We start from the raw sequence: 24,076 nt of genomic DNA, 5'->3' as shown, positions 1-24,076 counted from the left end.
CTTTCGTGCCTATTTTTCACTGTCCATTAAACAAATTTAGGTTTTGAGTATCACCAGGGCACCATTACACATTAGTTATAAAAAAGCAGTGAACAGAAACACAAACCCATATTCAAAATCTCTCCTAAACTCTTCAGAAGGAAAGCAGCCTCCATTTTGTTTTTTTTTATAACTAACATTTAGAAAACGGACTACTTTAATCACGATGAGCCTTGAGTATAAGTGTGCAAGGACATGTTTTTGCTACCTTGCATAAATGAAGGTCATTTTTACAGGAAGACGTGCTGTAATCAAGGCCACAATCCTGCAGGATGGTTTCAGGAATCATGACTACGTAATATTCATGACATTAATATTACATCTTTATTGAACTTTAATCATTCGTGGTTGGTGTTTATATACGCAGCACACTTTAATTGGAAGTCAATCAAATAACCCCAGACAGCAGCTTGTGTCACGTTGAACTTAATAAATCTGTTATGCTCACTGCATCAGTTGCATTAGATGAGATAGTTTGATATGGTTTTTTTAACATATTTTTTATGCTAATGAGAGTAAGTGGGAGTGAAATGTCAGAAGTCATTATGTCAGATTCTCATTAACAATATATTAAACTGAGCTTACTTTGGGATTGTAAATCTGAGGTTAATTAAATTTGTGAATATCTATAACTAGAGATTACTGTATGTTAGTGGCATTAGCGATTCTGCCTGGAAAGTGAAAAGAAATATTTTTTTCTTTTGGCTTAAAAAGCTGATTTAATTGAGCATTTTTATTTTTAAATACAGCATGTATGTACTGTACTTTATCAAATGAATTGAGTATAGATAACTCAAAATTTACTGAAAGTTAATTCTACTTATTTAAAAAGAGTTTTGAGCTCAGTGTTGAACACTCAAAAAATATTTGTTTTTGCTCATTCAAACTACTTATTTAAAATGAGCTCACACAACACAATTCTTTAGATTTCTTTGGGACAACTTAATTTTTTATGTTCAATCCACATAAATTTGTTAAAAGTGTTAAGTTATCTTAATCGATTTGTGTTGGGTCAACATGAATGAATTGTGTGGAACCCTGCATTTTTTACAGTTAAGGTAATGAGTTAATTAAATGCCTCATTTCTTCCACTTAAACGGTGAAGGTTCACAGTATAGATTAGTTTTTTTGGTAACACTTTACAATAAGGTTCATTAGTTAATGCATTTACTAACATGAACTAATCATGAACAACGCATGTACAGCATTTATTAGTCATAATTGAACATTTACTAATGCATTATTAACACCCAAGTTCATGCTTATAAACATTAGTAAATGCACCATGAGTTAACATGAACTAACAATGAACTACTGTATTTTTATTAACTAACGTTAAATAGCATGAACAAATACAGTAGTAAATGTATTGTTCATTGTTTGTTCATGTTAGTAAACGCATTAATTAACATTAACTAATGAACCTTATTGTAAAGTGTGACCGTTTTTTTAAACTCAAATGGTTTGTAACAATTGGTTTCCTCAAATGGTTTGAGCTGCCTTAACTTACTGGATTTAACAGTACTCTCTTGGTTTGAGTTCTCCATTTATTGGGTTTTACTGTGCTCAAATTGCTTCATGTCCTCAAATGGATTAAGTTGAGATTACTCATTAGGATAAGTTTTTGAACTTAAATGGTTTGTTGCAATCGCTTTCCTCAAATATTTTGAGTTACCTTAACTTTTTGGGTTTTACAGTTTGTATATACCGTATGCTATTTAAAGAGAATGCTTCGCTTAAATTGAAAAAAAAAAAAAAGAGTAATTTTTATAGTAGCTCTTTTATTCTTCAACAATAATACAATTTTCTTTTTTATATGGAAAACATTTTATTATTATTATTATATATATATATATATATATATATATATATATTTTTTTTTTTACAGGAAACCTTATCACTGCTAAAGCAAAAATATATTTCATACATTTAGATTTTATTTATATTTTAAATTTTTTGTCTGCATGGCACTATTTAGAAAAATGACCTGTGTTGTGCAGTATTATAAGTGGAACTAATTATATTGAGGGGCCAAATACTGTTAGCTGACTACAAAATGTGTTAATATTGCCACCAAGTGGCAAAAGCTTGAAAAAGAAGATTCTTCATTAGATTTGATTCTGTTCTCATTCACTTCATTTATAATTACACTTTTCACTTTAAACTCCCAGCAAAAAAAAAGTACAAAAGATGTCCACTGGCCACTTTAGCCTTTAATGCTTTTAAGGCATATGGAGTAAATGAAGTAAAAATAATACCTCCTGAACCAGTGAAAGTTTTTGTGTGAAAGAGGAGTATTTTATTATGGCTGGTCAACCAAGTATTCTTGTAGCCAAATGATGTTTTTAAATGACTTGTAGTGAGTGTCATCCCACTTTTCAAGTGAAGGTACTGGGATTTATTTATTTGCTAAAAGCACTGGATACACCATATTTAAATGAGTCCTGTTAAGTCTCGGTTGTCCACCTCAAAATACAGGTCAGATCATTTATTATAGCATGCTGTGCTGTAAATGCCCCTTTTTTATCACTTTAAGGAGGTACACACACACCAGAAGCGCCGCTTAGCGTCATGCCGTGTAGCGCCACGCGGCGTCATGCATTTTAGAATTCTAAACATAGGTTTTTATCAGCGTACACACCGGCGCCGCAAGTTAGCGGCTGTCCGTGGCACCCAGCCATGACTCAGGACACTGTTTATATTTCTGCCGCGCCACAGAGCGCCATCTGAATACTTTTTATTTTAAATAGCATGTGAATGTGCGCGTCTGGTTTGCGATACATTCAACTGTCATGTGCGTGCAGTGTCGCGGCGCTGAGCAGCTCATCCGGTGTTTGACGCCCTTTAAATGCAAATGAGTTGCTGCAGCTTTTCTGGAAGAGGGGGGTGTCTTTACAAAATGTACCTCAGTTTCTCCACAACAACAAATAACTTATCTGTGGTTAAGCTTTGAAATATGATTTTCTGAGTACAAAGACATGAAGCACTCACACAGAATGCCTGTATGGCTGGATAGTGTGTCGTTTACAGCACATGCTCAATATAAATAAAGGGTCTCTATGTTTCTTTAAAGCTTTAAATACTTACGTTCTCATCCACTGCAAAGCATATTTTTTCAAACAAATCACCTACTCTAAACCATACATTCTAAAAAATTACTGGGTTGTTTGTTTTAACCCACTGCTGGGTTATACACGGAGAAACACTATTTATAATAACTTCTATATTACACTTTTTAACAAACGGTTTGTTCATATTTGACCCAACATTGGGTGACAACCCAGCATTTTTGAGTGTACACTGTTGAACCACATATAATAGGATTTGTAGGCCATCATAAATGCAGTGCTCTATCATGTGAGATACCAAACAAGGTGGAAAAGTAGTCCATAATAAGATACATATATTAATTTACATAAGTCATGCTAATCTTTAAAGCTGTAAGCGCTCTTTATGTAGTATAATGCACAATGTTTGAATCAGTGCAATCGGATCTCTCCAGTTCATGACTTAATTCCTCAAGATTATTTGTCAAGCTTGATCATGAATCGCACACCACTATCAGGTTTATGGGTGATCCTTTAATTTAAAATACTTTTTACACTGTGCCATTTATGAAATGTAGTGCTGTAAAAAGTACAGTATTTTGTTCTAATAGTGAAGAAAGAAATTCTAAAAATAAAAGATACTTAAATTGTACTTAAGTTCAGCATCAAAGTAAAAAATACTTCTCTGTCCATCACTGCTTTGAAGTGGATATTGTGTAGTGATACCCGTATAGTCTGAATCCACCTTTTGCTATTTAGGGCCGGAAAAATGCACTTTGCGTCCCGGCGTATGGTCTGACAGTGTTGTGCTCATTCTTTTAATGTGTTATACAGTAGGTGTGTTTTGAGGATAATGTGCAATAAACCAATCAGAGTCTCATCTCCCATTCCTGTCAGTTACGTCAGGCCATAGCGCATGTGCTATTTACATGGCAGACTTTGTAAGTGGAAAAACTGAAAGCTTCACTAACGAGAAAAAAGACCATCTGCAGAGCGAGGATAAAGAACGAGCCTCCCCCATTTGGCCTCTTACCTTCTCTTTACTTTGCTTTACATTTGTGTATAAGGAAATGGTGTTGTACCACTGAAGACATTCATAAGCCTACATATTTAATTTTGTTTGCTAATTGCAAAGATCTGTTTTAAATCTATCTATCTATCTTAAATCTATTCCTAAATTAATTTCAAATTTTCAGCAAAGGAATAAATGAACAATAATAACAAAGTGTGGTCAAAAAACTGAGTTATATCCAAACACACGTCCTGCTTTTATGCTCCATATGGTGATGCATACAGTACGTCTCCAAAACCCAAAAGGTAGACAAATCTAGACTTAGATTTGCTAATCATAATAACATTTTACAAATGCAATTTGTCATGAATTAGCTGAAAAAAAGCCTCCCGGACATGAAGAAGGCATGGAGGTAGTGTTTTTTATATCTATGTAGTAAATAATATTTTTTGTAACATTTTAATCCTTTATATATTTTCATATGTAAAGATATTTGTATATTGCTGTACATCCTGTTTGTATTAAACGTTTGAACCTGCATAGGTGCATAAGTAATGCCAACCCAGGCTCACTCTGAAAACGTAGTCCTATGGACGTTTCTGGAGACCGCAAAATACCTCCCAGGAGGTATGTATTTTTGCAGTTTTTGTGTTCGCGTGAGGGGCCGCTCTGTGTGCTTTTTCAGATCTCAAATTTCTCTTGCGAGTGCCATTCATGCCCACGCTGTTGTAATGTAACGTAATGTAATGGTTATTTATATAGCAAATTTATTGTGCATGGCCAAAGCACTTCACAATCATGAGGGGGTCTCTCCACACCACTGTTCTCACGTAAACCCACCAGAGACTGTCAACTGACTGTCTGTCTGACTGACTGAATGACTTAATGGCTGACCGACTAATCGACTGACCCACCTTCCTCCTTCTCTAAACCCAACCAATTTAATTGATTGACCGGCCCACCCACTTACTTCCCTAAACCCAACCAACGATTTACAAAAGCCGTCCAGAAAAAGAAAAGACCTTGTCCGATTTTTACCATGTTTTCGGATTTTACCACATTCTCACCCTGTTATTCATTTGTTCATTTTATTTATTAGATTCTGTTTTTGTCTTACCTGGTTTCTGGAACCACTCTTCCCTGGATTCAAACCCGGTCATCGTCGTCATGGTCAACACGTCTCTGCATCTCAAGTCCATCGATGTACATGACAAGCTAACTGGACAAACTAGTTGCAGCAGGAAAGCCCTCCACATGGAGGTAAGCGCGAAAAGGAATGTTGTCATACCGCCCCGTAGAGTTTGCTTAAAAAATTAAATGCAGCTATACGTATCTCCGGCAGCATAATTTGCGGGCTCCAAGATTGCCCGTGAGACTACGCTCTGCACTGGACTTTAAACCAGCTTTTAGTTGGTCAATGGTCTATTTCAGTTCCTCAAAATAGCTACACCTCCTTTATAGATTGGCACACCCATGAGTCCACACAGTAGTGCAAATGGATTTACTATTTAAACAATGTGGTGCAAAACGTGAAAATTAGGGTTGTGCTGGTCTGAAAATAGACACAAGTCACGCCAAACACGTTGTGCTCCTTTTTGCGCTGGGTGTTTGATAGTGTGTATCGTGTAATGGATAGCTTCATTTTTGCTCAAATAGCAACATTATAGTGCTAAAAGAGCTTCTTTAAAACATAATTTACCATATTTTCAATAAAATAAAATGCTTTTCTCTGTTCCTCAAAAATCCTTTCTGTGCCTTCCTCTCAGGAAACTGTTTTTGCTAATCAGATCTGACATGTCTTGAACCTCCCTAATCCCATTCCCAAATGTTCCCACTTCCTGCAGTTTACTTTCCCCAGAGAAACCGAACAAACCTTGTCCAAACTTGCCGCCGTAAGTCTTGACAAATCTCCTCCAGAAGTACAAATTCCCACAAGGCTTGCAAAGATTCAGCTGTTACTGTGTGAAAAAGAAAAAAAACATTTTAGAAAAGTCCTTCAGGAAGACACACAATGACAGTATAATGAAACAAGAAACATCAAGCAGCTAGTGCACTAATACAGCTTCATAGGCGGAAAAAATGAATAAATCAAGAGTGAATACAGAACAGAGAACAATTTATTTTGATTTTGTTTTATGTTGTAAAATCCAGCTAAAAGATTCATTGTTTAAAATAATGCCTTGCGATGGCAGTGATGCAGCTGAAGTGGAGGGTGTCCAATCATCTACTGTATGGCTCACTGAGTTACTTACTGCCTGTGTATTATATGGCAGTACTGCACTGCAGCCTGTCTACCACAGGAAATAGAAATGGACTGCTGCGTTCTGGTTTATACCTCATGTCATTAGCTGAATCTATGAGACTGTCCTGTAAGGGGAATCAACTTTGTTTATGGATTGTGAGCTCTTGCACGTTTAGTTCTCTATGCAGAATGTTGTAAAAGCAATGCTTATATTAGTATAGAGTGAACTATAGATGCATTAATACATCAACAGTTCTTGATAACCCAAAAAGGAAAAAACAGATCAAGATACATTACAAACTGTATTCCTTGTATGTGCAGCATGTTGTTTTATGACTAGAAACATGCTGAGACTCAGTGATGCAGTAATCCAGCAAGTCCTTTCTTCTGTTTCTTCACCAGACACATGCTTTTTTCAAAGGTTTTACAGAACTGTTTTGTAACCCCTCTGCATCTTCCTTTCTATTCTGTATGCAGTTTATAACGTGAAGTGTCATATAAATGTAATGCGCTAGGAGTGTGTGCAGTCATACATGCAATAACACGACACTACACTGCAAACAGCATACAAGGCCCAACTTTTTTTTTTTTTTACAGAAATGTATTTGTTTCTGGTTTTATTTGTTTCCAGACAGCTTCCGTGTCTTGAAGAACAACTGCTTAAAAATGAATATGAGATTTGAATGTGATGTGTATAAATGAGCAATATCACATAAGTAGCTACAAGTGTGATATTGAGTTTTTACAATAGTTTGATGGCATAATCATGTAAATGAAAACATCAACCTTTGAGAGTCTTTTGTGTAAGAAGATACTTTCTTCTGCCATGGATTCCCAATCTTCAGATGATTGTTTAAACATTCATTCATTCATTTACTTCTCGGCTTAGTCCCTTTATTAATCTGGGGTCGCCACAGCGGAATGAACCAACAACTGTCTAAACAACAAAAGCCAATTCAAAAACATCACTTTAGAACTAGTTTTTTAATTATTTCCTTGTATAGTGTAGAGCATTATAATGTCATAGTTATGACAAAACAGAGGATCTTGCTTCACAGCTGAATGGCATAAAACATCACACGTTTACAGAGTTTTGAATGTATTTCTGTGCTGCATCTGGGTATTCACTAATTATTTCAGTAATCAGATTACTATATTTTAAATTCTGTAATACAAAATGTAAAAGGAAGGGAGCTTCACTAAGAGTGGGATTTACCTTTTCTGTATTGGTTTTGTTTATCAGTAGTTCCGAAGACGTAGTCCTATTTACATTTCAGGAGAGCACCAAATACGTCCCAGGAGCTACGTTTTTTGCAGTTTTTGTTTTCGCAAATCCACCGGAGGCCACTGAATATGCTTTCTGAGATCTCAAATGTCTCTTATGAGTGCCATTCTTGCCTGCTGTTAATAAGTAAATCCACAATGGGCCGCTGTGTGTGCTTTTTAAGATCTCAAATTTCTCTCAGGACTGCCATTCGCGTCTGCTGTTCTTGCGTAAATCTAGGCCACTGTCGACTGACTGACTGACTGACCAACCCTCCTCCTTCCCTAAACCCAACCAATAATGTTTCCAAAAGCACAGATTGAGCCGCCCACCCACTTCCCTTAACCCAACTGAGTGTTTAAAAAGCAATTCAGAAAAAAAGCCCTTGCCGGTTTTTTACCTTGTTTCCAGAATTTACCACATTCTCACCCTGTTATTTACTTGTTAGATTTATTTTTTTTGCTTCTATTTTACATCTTTCCTGCTTTCTGGAACCGTTCTTCACCAGACTGGAACCCCATCGTTGTGGTCAACTCCTCTATGGCCAATTTACCTATGCTAGTTTTGTATATTTCTTTAAATGCAAATGAGCTTGTCTCTTACAGAAGAGGGTGTAGCCTATTCTGAAACTACAGAAACAACAAAACAAGCAAATCTTACATGGCCAAAAAAGCAGATAAGACCAGCATTCGATTAAAGGGTTATAACTGAGGAAGAGATAATGACTCATTTGAACCACTGATGTTCTGAAAGGTTAGTGGATACATTTATTTAGTTGTTGTGGAGTAAAGTTGATTCACCTTTACATGGTGTGGCTTCACTTTCTGAATTTTAGAACTCATGAAAACTTCAATACTCCGAAAACATCAGATGCTTTCCTAACTGCTGTTTTATTAATGCTGCGTTTAAGTTATGTCTTTTTTGTTATTGAGAATAAAACATGTTTACATATTCATCTAAATGCTACTCTTTTACTAACACTATACCAATAATCAGCTATTTCAAATCTTTTTACCCCCAAACGAAGACTGAAAAGCTTTTGTCTATAAGTATTAGATCCTTTTAAGTGTTTCTTTCACTAAAAGACTCCAAGTTTCACTCTCTCCCTGTCGCATATCTATAGGAGAAACTGCAGGTCTTATAAATCAGCACCGACTTGCACTAAACTTATACCAAACTTTCAGGCTGAGATGATAAAGGGCAAACAGAAGAAAAGGGGCCACCACTGTCCTCATGAGCTTTATATCATCGCCGTCTGTCAGATCTCACTGATGACTCTGCATATCAGCTTTAGCAGCGGTCATTCACCCGTCAACCATGAACGAACACATTTGCCCTTCTTTACTGGATCATTGCACATTTCTCCTTTCTTTCATCCTTAGCCTTTAGCGCTATCAATATCTGTTAGTATTCATCGTTTTTTCATTTTGCTAAAAGTCATCCATGTATGCAGGTGCAATAATTTAGGATGTTTTTCTAAGGTTTTACAGCTAAAACAAGTTGAAAATAAGCTTGTGTTGAAGCTGTTGTGAAAGCGGAGTTTAGTTAACTGGAGTGCCGCTGTCGTCAGCTACCTGTCTGTTCTGTTTTAGTCAAGCATTTATCAGCAAAATAGCCACAGAACATTGGCACCATGTTGGCAGAGAACCCGAAGAGCTCGGTGAGACAAACAACACACTTTTGCTTATTGCAAACACCTAATATCACCAGCTGAAGTTTTTGGATCTGAAGAGATAGGATGACCAAACATGGAAAACTGTCATCTCAGCAAATTAAGATTTGCTTTTTTGTGTGGAAAAGAAGAAGGTACTTTAAAGAATGTTTCAGCTGCCCTTGTCTGTTTTATTTTGTTTTATAAATAACTGTAAATAAATTATATAAAACAATAATCATGTTGTGGTGTATATATAAAGGGCACCTATGATGAAAATCATCTTTTGTAAGCTGTTTGGACAGAACTGTGAGTATAGTGTGTCCTCTGACATATTGGAGTGATATAAACCCAACAAGTGTCTTTTTTTAATTTACTGATGCTAAAATAGGACCCAAATCCCAGTGATTTTGAGGCCCACCGCAACATGATGTAGGAGTGTGGTTTTCCCCGCCCACTGAATTGATTGACAGACACCATATTTCTATAATAACATGTATACACATGTCCACGGAACATTTTTTTACAAATAAACTGGGATTAAAATATTTGTTCCAATTCTCAGTGGTTTTATAAGTTTTATAAGTTTAAACCATTTTTAAAACAGAGCATGTTTGTAATAAAGAAGGTAAAATCGATATCTAATTCTTAACTGTTTTAATCACTATCGCCAAATGCAAACGTCATTTGTGAAAGACTCATCATTTCAGAAAGGCTTGAAAAAAACACCACAAATACATGAAATAAACTTACTTAGGTTATTTGACTAACGAGTTGTATTTCAACTTTATCTGAGTCTCTGTCTCTGTCCTTTTGCTTTTAAGCATAATGAGAAGCAGACACGCTCCTGGAAACGGTGGGTGGGGAGAAGCAGCTCATTCGCATTTAAAGACACAGGCTACAAAAAAGCTACGCTGTACTCAGACATCAAAATGGGCAGATTCTACAGGTTATATAATGGTCTCAAACTCAATTTCTCAATTCATTGTCCTGCTGGAAGATGAACCGTCGCCCCAGTCTGAGGTCAAGAGCACATAGAAGCAGGTTTTCATGCAGGATGTCTCTGTACATTGCTGGCCACTCTACCCAACAGGCCTGATTGGTGGATTGCTGCACAGATGGTTGTCGTTCTGTAAGGTTCTCCTCTCTCCACAGAAGAATGCTGGAGCTCAGACAGAGTGACCATCAGGTTATTGATCACCTCCCTGATTAATGCCCTTCTCCCCCGTTCACTCAGCTTAGATGGCCGGCCAGCTCTAGGAAGAGTCCTGGTGATTCAAACATCTTCTACATACAGATGATGGAGGCCACTGTGCTCATTGGAACTTTCAGAGCAGCAGAAATGTTTCTGTAACCTTCCCCAGCCTTGTGCCAAGAGATAATCCTGTCTCGGAGGTCTACAAAAAGTTACCTTGTGTTCATGCTTGGCTTGTGCTTTGACATGCACTATCAACCCTGGGACCTTATATAGACAGGTGTATGCCTTTTTAAATCATGTCCAGTCAACTGAATTTACCACAGACAGGTGAACTCCAATTAAGCTGCTGAAACATCTCAAGAATGATCAGTGGAAACAGAATATACCTGAGCTCAATTCAGAGCTTCACAGCAACGGCTGTGAATACTTCTGTACATTTGATTTATCACATAAATTTGCAACAATTTAAAAAAAATTCACATTGTCATTATGGGGTATTGTGTGTAGAAGGAAATAAATGAATTTAATCAATTTTGGAATGAGTGACGTAAAGTAACATAACTGTAACAAAAAATGTGAAAAAAGTGAAGCTATGAATACTTCCCGGATACACTGTACATCTTGTAAAAGGGGTAAAATAGGTGTTCTTTAATTAAAATAAAATGTTAACTAAAAGAAAAAAAAAGAAAAAAAATCATTAACTTAAAAAAATTTGGAGTAATGCTTGGCATTGGTAAGAACTTTATTTGGACAAAATAAATGTTTTTTTTTTTTTCAATATTCACATTTAAACCCTCAAATTCTTGGTATTCAGACAGTTGTAAAAATAACTAAATTACCAGACTTTAAAATAAAATAACAAGAAAATAAATAAATAAACTATCCCTGTATAAACAAGATCCTCAGCAATTAATATTTCGAACCCTAGTAGCTTTCCCTAAAATAGTTTTTGTAAATTTGTAATATCTTTTTGTCTTGTACATCTACACATAAAAAATAACTATAAATGATTGTGAATAAATATTGGGATAATATTCTGGCAAAACATTAGGGCTTAACAAATCTCCTACCATCATCTCCAAACCATTTAATAAAGTTTAAAAGCAAAACCTGGTAGTAATTAAATTCATGCTAATAGTGCTGTTTTAACACCCAAGACAATGCAATGTTTGTTTGTTTTTTTAATACAATCTTGCATAGTTTCATTAAGCGCACATATTCATCACCAGAGGATACACATAATTATCTTTCAAAAAAACCTGTGGGTAAAGTAAAGCTCCAAGACTACTAAAACAGAATGATGAAATGAAATAAACATGTATTAATTTGACTTTAGCTTTTGGGACTACAACATTTTCCACAACCTTGTAATTAAACTTCTATCATGGCCTGCAATTTTGCAAGAGTACAATTCCCAACACCTGCCTTCCTGAATTCCAGTACGACACCTGGCTAAATAAAATCCCTCAGGAAAGAAAAAAAATAAAAAGAGCTGAAGAAGATCAGTGTAAATAGGCTAAAGAAGATGACGAATGAGTTGTCAGTTGTCCATTAAGGACTCAGATGTGTTGAGCTGCTCGTCTTCTTCATTTCTCCAGAAAGCCCTGCAGCAGCTGCTGTTTTTAGACATGCATTTCTCTCTATTTAATTCATACATGCTGGTCGTTCAATACAGGTAATGCAGTACATTCAGTGCAGCTGACAAGCTTTAGAAAGATTGAATGCATACAGGACTTATACTGTCACTTATATCAGGATCATTTATCACATGATGAAAGATGTTGTTCGTAATGTTTTCTGCTCCTCGCAGATGAACATATTTGATTCAAGGTTACATCAAGTTTTTATCACTTCACCTTTTTTAATCTAACAACCATAGCAAAATATTATTATTAAAATATTTAATTTTTAAGCGTTCTGTGAATGACTTTTGATTTATTGTTACACGTAATTGATCCATAATGCAATACAATATACTACTATGGTATAAAAGCAATACACTATTACAAAATTAGCCATTGTTACTGTTTTTACTTCCGTTTTTGGTAGAAGACTGCAGAAAATCCCTTGACTGGAAATGTACAGTTTTACACCATCATGCTGTTAACATTTTTTTAGACCTTCGGCTAGGCATGGATTAAACCACAGTCATTAAATAGCCACTCCTACAATACTAAGAAATAGTCATATAATAACACAGTTTAACAACACTTCATAGGACAGACTATTCTGATTTAGAGCCAAACTAAACATAAAATCATGCTAAGAACCAGTTTCAAATCTGTTCAGCAGACTACCGTGCATCATAAGTATTCATGCAATAAAAAGCTTTGTTGGCTGTTCGTTTATTTACATTTTGATTTCTCCGAAATGTTGAAATGCATCTAAATGGATACAGACATTGCTTTCATCAACCCCTAACAGGTTATTTGATAATGTTCAATCTAGAAAATTCCTGGACTCTCAGCTATTTACTGTCTATTGTCTGCTGAAGAGTCAACCGGCACAAAGCAGAGAAAGCCAAAGCCAACAAAATATTATGCCTGTCGAACAAAAAAAATCTGCGCAATCCAGAAATATCACACAGGGCCAGCTGGCCTGTTGACATCCACAGGCTTCTTCCATCTGTCAACATGTAAGCTCTTATTATGCTAATAAGCTGGAGATCTTTAAGTGAAACATTACTTCTTATGCCAAGTGCTTTTATTCTGCTAAACCCTTAGTCAGCGGAGAGGTCAGCATTTTTAAATAAGCTGTCCACATTTCATTTAACATAGTAAAAGGAAATGGGAAAGGTCCATCAACGCAAGGCCATCAACGTTTAACAAAGTCCATTGATTCTCCTGTCTAGTTAAAGACTCTTGTACTGGCTGGAATAATTAGATTTTCTCCCATAATCTTCATTATACTTCATTGAAATTATTCTTCACAAAATGATATAGCTTGTGTGCATGTTTTTTATGTTTAAGTACTAATGTTAGGGAGACAGTGTTCTTCAGAATTGTGTCCAATAAATAACATTGAACATATATTTAAAATTCAGTAACACTGTACAAAAAGGTTTTATTTGTTCAAATTAGTTAATGACATACAGTATTAGTTAATATTCATTCATTCATTCATTCATTCATTTAAGAGGTCGCCACAACTGAATAATTCGCCAACTATTCCAGCATATGTTTTATGCAGCAGATGCCCTTCCAGCTACAACCCATCACTGGGAAACAGTACCTGGAGGAAAACTATGCGAACATGGAGAGAACATGCAAACTCCACACAGAAATGCCAACTGGCCCAGCCAGGTCTTGAATCAGCGACCTTTTTGCTGTGAGGTGACAGTACTAACCACTGAGCCCCCATGTCACTACATTAGTTAACATGAACTATGAAAATACAATATTTCACTATTTGTTAGGTAATTTAGAAAATTTATAATACATATAAGGTATTGGAATTATAAGGTTCTATCTGCGTTCTGAATGATTTTGAGATGTTGAGCCACAAAGTTTTTGCATTCCATATAGCAAACAGTATGTGTGTAACATTTGCTTTTGTAAAATAAAAAGTATTTAAATGTAAATGACTTATTTAAAAAAATATCCCATAATTTAAATAAGTTGTCATTTAATAAGAATATGTCAATAACTTAATTTTGACAAAAATGTCAGATAGAACCTTATTGTTATAAGGTGACTAAACAGAAAGAACAGTTCAGTAGAAACTTGATTCATGTCTCCATAGACAAACCAATTTAATTAAATAACTGATAAACCTTTAAAAAAATACCTCTAGTGAGATTCAATGTTGTTTATCGATTATATATACTTTTAGTGAACCTAATAGTTTGCATTAATTCAACTATTTCTTTTTAATTTTGCAGAAAAACGACATTAACCTCGATACTACAGAGAGGTCTGGCTGCAAATGCAATCTGAGCTGCGTCCAATGCTTTTTAATGAGCTCGCCTAACCTCACCACTAACCCTACCACTTACAATGACGTCACTAGCTCCCTTGAATGAGTTATGTCTGACATTGCATCTCTGAGCGATGCAATCTCAGCTTGCATCATAGAGGCTACATCCAGATACTATTGGGATATCCCACCAACTGAGTCACAGCGAGCAAGAGATCATTAACTCTGCCCACTCCCACACTGCTAAAACTTTAATGTAGAAATTAGGCAATGGTTTCCTATCAATTTACTGTAAAATTTACAGCAAAAATACAGTATTAGTATCAGAGGCCACGTTAGACTTTCTCATTGTCCGTCATTTTGACAGAGAGGGTTGTAAAAATTCCGTCACAATCTATTGTTGACTGTCAATTAATTTGCATATTTTCTAATCACTTTTTCATTCATATTTTAATAATGAACTTGCACGAAGAGCATATTGGCTAAATTATTCATGTATTTACTTGACAAATGAACAATAACTCATATCTGCCTCGCCTTATATCTTCCTCCTGGGTCGACCTGAACTGGATGCTTGCCTGTGCGTAATCAAGCGCATCAAGAGAAAATGACGCAGAGGCAATAGTCATAAAAATGTGTGTCTTTTCCTCAGAAAGTCGACTTCAGTATTAAATTTTTTTTAAAACAGTTTTATAAGTCATGACAGTTTTAAATTTGTTCTGGAGGCTGAAGCCGCATTCTGCTGCCACACTGGAGAGTCATTGCCAGAAGTGGCCTGGACTCTACAGACAGACTCGGGCCAGATATGGTTACCAGGAATCGGGCCAGTGCTTTACAGCCGCACCACAAACGCATGTGCATTTATAACACTCGCCGATGCCGAGTCAGAGACGGAGGCGCCGAAGGGCAGCCGAGCTCGTGCCAATTACTACCTGCTATCTGGTTAGCGCCACTTCAGTCAGCGTTTTGTAGTTAGGAAAAATTTCTTCTAAGGAAGTGATCAGAAGTTTGCTGGATTTTCTGAATGTGGTATTTCCCGGTCTTGCAAGCACTTGTTTCACTGGGAAAAAATACTGCAGCACTTGCTCCTTCTGCACTAGGGGCCGATACCGCTCCTTTAACAGACATTCAACTGACTATAAGAAACTTTGCAAGTACATGTCAACTTACACTAACCCTAACCCCAACCCAAATCTAACAGTCTACTTATAATCTAATGAGAATTAGTTGGCATGTAGATGCAATGTAACTTAAATATAACAAACGGACCATCAAAATAAAGTGTGATCATAAAAATATGCTTTTGTTGCCAAGAGGTGATTCCTGAAAGACTCCAGTGATGTCTTCGCATTGATAATGTGACTCAGCCTGAACAATCGCCAGTGACCTACTGCTTCTCTACGATAGACGTCCAGTGTTCTCTAGTCTCCACCTAGACTGCAGCTCTACACAAGAAGTTTGGTCAATTGGAGAAATGGTCATGCCTAACTGAGCCTGGTTTCTCTTGAGGTTTTTTCCTTCACTTTCGTCAATTGGTGAAGTTTGGCATGCTTGGTTTGGGACTTGTGGATCTGCGCATCAATGGATTTGCTTTTCAGTGTTTGCACTTTCAGCAGTGAAATTTAAACCACACTGAACTGAACTAAACTGAACTTTCACTCTGAAAACTGGACTGACAGTTTTAATTTACTAGAACTTCTATGTTAAGCTGCTTTGACAATCTACATTGTAAAAGCGCTGTAGAAATAAACATGAATTGAATTGTACAGTGACATTGTCATACAGTAAAATACAGTTCATATTACAGTAAAATACTGAGCAATTTTACTGCCAATTATATAATCAAATCAGTTACCCAAAGCTTTCAAAATGAAACTGAAATATGTTTTATTAAATTTAGTTTTTGCTTTAATGACAGGACAGTATATTGACAGGAAGTTAAGTTGGAGAAAGATGGGGGAGGAGTGAGTATAGAAAAGTCCAAGAGTTGGGACTGTAATTCTAGACGCCTGTAGCGCAGTTATATGACAGAGCACGGCTCAATAAGTTATTGGACCCAACAAGTGTGTGCATTTTCAATAAATGTTTCTATAGATATTAATTTCAGTTTTATATTATAGCTTGTAACAAAATCTTACTTTAAACCACTGTGGGAAGTATGAATGAGAAAAATGCTTTTGTATAACCAGTGCTAACAAAAGCATAAGCTGTGTATTCTTAATGACTCATTCAATAGTTTTTATCCAACTAATGAAATATTACACTCAAAACAAATGGCAGTAGTTTGCTTTAAAGTTAATATTATTGGTCATTTTACAGTTCTACTGTAAAACAGTTCATTAAACATGAACATTAAACAATACACTTGCTTACAGCGTTGCTTTATATGACGATGATGATGGATATTTAAATGCTAAAAGCAGCATTGTTATCAAACAAGTTAATACATTTCTACCAATTTTAAAAGCATTTAAAATCATATCATTAATCACCAACATTACTTCTAGTTTGCACATCCAAAAAGTGGTAGAATCTTATCCAGCTTTAGGGCTGTGCAGGTTATTTAGTTTGGTTCCTCCTCATATATCCTATATGTGTGCGCCGCCTGCTTCAGGTCTGGCTGTGATGGATGAGGTGGATTTAACTCTCAGCGTTGTGTTGACTGGGCTTGGCTCTGCTGAGCGAAAAATAGTGGGATCAGAAAAGTGGAGTATATTCTGCCAGAAGACGCTAGTCTTGATGGCAATCTTAGCTGACACAGAGAACAGGATCCTGTCACCTTGACAAAGCAAAACCCACAGTGGGCAACTATACACTTACTGCATGTAAAGTGGGAAATTGTGATTGTAAGCATAGTAAGACAGCCGTGGAAACACGAAAGCTTTTCAAACTGCTATTGGCATGGTTTTCGCTTTCATTTAGTGTTTCCTTTTATTCGGTTCAAAGTCAACTGCACTGCACAATGAATTTGCTTTGAAAGGAGGAGGATGTGTTTGCAGGATAAACAAGCATAAAACAAGTCAGAAAAATACAATACAGGAAGTCTGTTGGTAGTAGATATGAGCTTGAGTAATATGTTGGTGTTTTTTTTATTTATTATTAAAGACCTAATTAGACCAAATTAAGAATTGTATGGCATGTAGTCCACGTGTGTAAGCTTTGAGTTCATCTACTGTACTATGTAGAGAATTATAATTCACAGTCAAATGGGAAACTGAACCAACAATTTTAAAAGTGAAGTAGGTGATCTGCCTAAATGCTATCTATCAGCATAATTTCTTAGAAACACAGTACCTCCTCTGCAGTCCAAAGTCTCCTGAAATCACGAACGCACACCTTAAAGATGACAGTAGACAACCCACTCTACTAAATCAGATCATGTCATTTGCCAGTTAGAAATCTTTATAGTACTTTATAATACTACAATTCTGAATAAAAAACTGTATTATATCTAGCATGTTTTCAGTTGTATAGTACTAGTTAGCAAGCAAAACTTGTCATAATGTGCTGTGTTTCATGTATGCAAGCACTGCTGGTCTCACTCTATCATGCGTTTTGTCCTAAAGCGTACTGTATGCTTAGTGGTTGGCTGGCGGGGTGCAGGAATTACACTTATTACTAAGCCAAACTACATGCTATTTCAGACCGAATATTCAAAGTAGCATGGTAAACAATATAAGGAGTGCATCACAGGTTGTCATTGTTCAAAAATAAACCAATGTAAATATTAAACCAACTTCACCTCAGTAAAGCAGGCTAGGCGGAATAGCTCTATTTACTGATGGCAAATTGTTAAATTAAATAAATGTCTACATTATCGATGCTGTTTGAAAATAAAAGTAGTCACATCAATCAACCTACACTTACTGTATGTACATTTGTAAAACAATGATCTGCGTAAATGGGTGCGCAGATGTACAAATCTACATTTCGTCACTTTAGAATTATAAGGTTCTATGTGACATTTTTGTCAACATTGAGTTATTCACATATTCTTATGACAACTTATTTACATTTTGGGATTTTTTTTAATAAGTTGTTTACATTTTTAAGACTTTTTATTTAAAAAAATTAAATTGTGCTATGGAATGCTAAAACTTTAAAAGCTCATTATGTCAAAATCATTCAGAATGCAGATAGAACCTTTTAATTCCTTTTAATTTCGGTTTGCTGACAGACATTATAGGAATTGTCGGCCCGACAATTTTTAATTGGATGAACATTTTTTCAGTTTTATGCCTTACCCAGAATATAAAAATACATATAAACACAATTAGATCATTTAGCTTAATCATTACTATTGGACTGTGAAGAGACATTTCAACCGGCACAACAAAAAATGTCTCTGAAGACAATCACCTACTGCACCTTTAATGACTCAAAGTGCCCTACACAGATTTTTATCAAAGCAAGTGCAATAAGGACTCCTCTCCCATATTACCAACATAAACTAAACTGTAGCAATTCACGTATGTGGCTTTAGGTTGTTTTTGTGTCACAGATATGAACATGATTTGCTAAGTTTATTTATAAACTAATTTCGAGAGGAGCACATGCTTATGATTGTTCACGGCTGGTCCCGCATTAGCTCACTAATAGCCACATTTCCGTTGTCGGGCCAGTGCGACCCAGGGCTTTTATCGGGCCGGGCGGGGCCAATCGCCCAGGAGGTTGAGCAGTGAGGCCAAAATCATGTCGCGTTTCCACTGTCGGGCAAACCCCACCCCCAGAACAACCCCCGAATCAAACGTCACACGACCCGCCCACTTCAGCGGGAATCAGGCAGATAAAGCATAACATCGCATCATCACAAAACCATTAAAATGAAGACAACCAAAACGAACAGACAACACGTTACTGTACAGCATTACATTATATGTCTACACGCATGGGCCTGTGTGTTCTCATACTCACCGACCGACTGTTGGCATTGTGAATCGAGGGGTCTCGCCACTTACAGGGGGACCCAGCACAGTGAGCGCACCATCCATAATATAACACCACAGAAATTCTCCGTTAAGAAAATGTATTTTATTACATCCTCGTTTACATAGACGCTGTCAAACATTCAACTCAAATGCTCAGGAGAGACCTGAAACATATTTTTTCCCTAGGCTATATGACACTTAATATTAGGTGATTCATCTTTATTTAAAGGTGTTGCATATTGTTCTGTGATCTTTAAATAAAGGAAAGTGTCAAGTGTTTCAGCTCATACACTTGTTTGAGGACACAGAACACATTTTGTATTTGCAGTTTTCCCCGATGCGTTTCTAAAGAGGCGCTGCGTGCAGGACTGGATGAAAGAAAAGAAGGTCGCCTTTAGTTTATGCTTTCACTCACCCAAAAATGCTCTGTTTGCACGATTTGATTAATATCATCATATCCAAACACTTTATAAATCATATTTCAAACCTTGTCGTATGTTTATTGTTTTTAGAAAATATATATTAAATCTTTTTTTCAGATAGGTCTTTGTAAAATTAAAGTTTGATATGGCTTAAAAACGGTTTATGTATTGTATAAACCTACATTGTTATAGCTAGCTTTTGTTTGTATATATATATATATATATATATATATATATATATATATATATATATATATATATATATATATATAAATAAATATATATATATATATATATATATATATATATATATATATATATATATATATATATATATATATATATATATCGGGCGTGAGGATCTCATAAGCTCAGGGCTCTCTCTCGGGACAGCATGTCAAACAAGCTTTATTATCAATCGTCAGCTAAGTGTCAACTCTTGAAAAAGTTTAAGCATGTACACCCTCAGAAATAAAGGTACGCATGCTGTCACTGGGGTAGTGCCTTTTCAAAAGGTACAAATTTGTACTTAAAGGGTCCATATTGGTACCTCAAACGTATATATCAGTACCTAAAAAATTTCATGAGGAACACTTTTGCAGTTTTTAGGTATCAATATGTACCCTTGAGGTATTCATATGGACCTTTTTAGTACAAATTTGTATCTTTTAAAAAGGTATACCTTAGTGACAACTTGTGTACCTTTATTTCTGAGAGTGTAGATGTGGTCAAGATGATCTGCTGAAGTTTAAACTGAGATTATTTGAACTCTGCTTGGTTGATGGTGTCAGGCTGGTCTGCATATTTCAAAAACTACTGGGATTTTCACACACAACCATCTCCACTGTTTACAGAGAGTTGTATAAAAAAAGAGAAAGTATCAAGCCAGCGGCAGTGCTGTGGGTGAAAATGTCACAGAAAATTACAAAACCTGTAACCCAGGGGCAGGATAAACTTTTGCACCTTTAGGGTGCCCTGTGGTACACATTTGGTCTAATGAGTCTCGATTTCTGCTGTGACATTTGGATGGCAGGGTCAGAATTTTGGCTTAAACAACATGAAAGTGTGGATCTATCCTGGCTTTTATTAGTAACAATACAGGCAGTTGGTAATGTGATGACACACGTTAATCCTCTTAGTACTGATAGAGCTCAATTAAACACTACAGCCTGTCAGAGAATTTCCATCCCTTTATGACCACTGTGCACTCATCTTGTGATATCAGCAGGATATCATGCCATGTCACAAAGGACAAATCTCCTCAAGCTAGTTTCTTGAACATGACAGTGAGTTCACTAAACTCAAATGGCACAGTTGCCAGATGTCAATCCATTAGAGCACCTTTGGGATGTGTAGGAACAGGAGAACTGCAGTCAACAAACCTGCAGCAACAGTGCAATGGAGCACAATGTGTGAGGACTTTTTCCAGTGCCTTTGTGAATAAATGACATGAAGAATTTAAGGCAAACATGGTCCACATCCAAAAGGTGTACCTAATAAATGATACACTTTACAAAAATGTATATATTTTGAATTAATTTAGGTCAAAAAGATTACAAACTTATATTCTGATCCTTTAAAAACAATGCCTGCACTGCCCCCGCCTGGTGAAAAGCGCTTCACAGCATGACTTAATGGTTTACGGCTCTGCTCAGTGTTTTACTAGCTCTGTAGTGAATTTTAAAACCCAATTAAATTGCTTCCCATCAGCATTTTATGGCATCTTTTAGCATTGCACGTTACAGCTATTAATAAAAGGTTTACCACATTTTCCTATTGCACTTTATTATTCACAGATCTGATGTCTTGTTCAGTGGTCAAGCACTGAGGAATATACTTACAAAAGAGCTGAGATATGTATGTGATATACTTTCAGACAAGTGTTTGATTATCATAACAATGCAGCTAACTTCTATTCTCTGCTTTTCTGTATTGCACAAACATTTTGAAAGAACAGCACAGTCATAAACATGATAAACATTTGCTGAACTCTCCCATCAAGCAATTTTCTTTTCAATAGACATCTAAACAAAGACAGCCTATCTAAAACAAGGCTTGAATGGGTTGCCAATAAAAATCTAATAGATGTCTATAAGAATAGCCCAAACATAGACAAATTAAACAGGCTTCAGATGTGCAGTCCTTCATTCCTGCCTATTTGATGATTTGTGGCTATTCTTAATGTCTGTTAAATTTTCACCGACGGCCCAAAATGAGCCTTGTTTTAGACAAACTATCTATGTTTGGATGCCTGGATGTCTATTAGACTTCTTCTAAAGAAGAACTTGCACCTACTCTTTTCATTTGAACAATAATGAGAGCTGCTGTGTTTCCTTTATTTCATTTACACATTAGAGCACTATCACTTTAACCATAAGTTTTTCTGGAATAGACTGGGTGGAAACCATTTATATGGAGACATAGGCAATCCGAATAAGTGACTCATATACTGTTTGTAATTATCATAATATTACAACTAGGCGTATCAGTTTTTTGTTTTTATTTTATCTTTGGCTAATGGCGGATAAGCTGTTAGCTCTCATTTTAACTGCAGTTTTCAAATATTCTGTCCATTTTCTTAACATAACTTTGTTTTAAACCTGTAGACATTCTGAACAAAGCAATGCTGGTTACTAAACAATGCTGGTAATATATATATATCAAAAAGGGTCACTTTCTTTTTCACTTTTGGCCTAAGGGCTGCTTGAATGCCGTTTGCCTAGAGCGCCAGTTCAGATTGCCCCGGCCCTGCGCGTGTTTGACGTGCAAAGAAAAAAGACCAAAGACCTGCTTTTAGAAGGTAAGTTTCAGTATAAAATAATTAATGTCGCATCATTAGGCTATCCTGCGTTTCCTTTAAAGTTTCATGCAATTTCGGATGTTTCATCTTTAATATTTAGACTTTAACTGCAGTTTAGCAGTTCACTCTCATTCAGCATGTTTTCATTCAGGATGTTTTTAATGGAATTTGACACCGCATGGCGAACGGAAAGAAAAAACTCCGCATTTCGGGAGTCACGTAATCCTTTAAGGTATTAAAAAAATCGCTGCTTACGTCATAGACTCTTAATCAGTATTATCTTAATCATAAAAGCAGAGTATTGGTGTTTATGTAAATGTACAGTGAAAATGGCAGATGAAGTCACAAGCTGTCAAAGACAGCCCTATTCTCTAATCTGCGTCCATGTGCCCTCACATTTCATAAGTTTCACGTTGCTGTGTCAGAATACTTGCTTGTAAAATACAGCCATACTTTAGAGCGCATTGTTTAAGCAAATTTAATGAACGCCATCGTGCGTGTTGATGAATCGGAAGGGATCCCTCCCTCGCTCACCAGGCCTGCTGTATTGCACGCGCGTATTTGTGTAGTCCATTTAGAATCCAACATGGAAATAATTTTTGTTATTGGCTTTGATTGTTTTGAAATCCAAATGGCATTTAATGCCTGTCCTTTTATTTCTGTAATAAATATGGCGTCTCGTGATTAAGCATGATTAATCATGATTATTTACGTAAATTTTTTTAATCATTTGATAGCCCTAATGTATATATTATACTAATGCAAATCTCTACTAGCCGGGCTTCCAGCTAACTCTACCAAACCTCTTCAGATGTTTCAGAATGCAGCAGCACGAGTGGTCTTTAATGAACCTAAAAGAGCAAATGTCACTTTGCTACTCATTCGTTTGCACTGGCTGCCAGTTGCTGCTCGCATCAAATTCAAAGCTCTGATGTTTGCTTACAAAGCGATTTCTGGCTGCGCCCCTTCCTATCTGCTCTCACTTCTGCAGATTTATAGGCCCTCCAGAAATCTGCATTCTGTGAATGAACGTCGCCTTGTGGTTCCATCTCAAAGAGGGAAGAAAACACTTTCCCGAACGCTCGCGCTCAATCTGCCCAGTTGGTGGAATGAACTCCCTAACTCCATCAGAACAGCAGAGTCACTCACTGTCTTCAAAAAGCGACTGAAAACTCAACTATTTAGTCTCCACTTTCCTTACTAATATGCAATTCCCTCTCTGACTCCTCCACTAACTACAAAAAATAATAATAATAATTACTTTAATTACATTAATAATGTTTTGCTTCTTACACTGTCCTTACACACCTGAAACCTGCCTACAGCACTTATTCATTGTTGCTCTTATATTTGTGTAAATTGCTTCCTTGTCCTCATTTGTAAGTTGATTTGGATAAAAGCGTCTGCTAAATGACTAAATGTAAATGTAAATATATATATATATATATATATATATATATATATATATATATATATATATATATATATATATATATATATATATATATATATTGTTGTAATGATCCATCACAAAGATTGAGATCCATCGTGCAGGTTT

The sequence above is a fragment of the Danio rerio genome, chromosome 20 (assembly GCF_049306965.1).
Source record: "Danio rerio strain Tuebingen ecotype United States chromosome 20, GRCz12tu, whole genome shotgun sequence".
Lineage (NCBI taxonomy): Eukaryota > Metazoa > Chordata > Actinopteri > Cypriniformes > Danionidae > Danio > Danio rerio.
The sequence above is the reverse complement of the archived record's forward strand: the minus strand, read 5'-3'. Positions refer to the sequence as shown.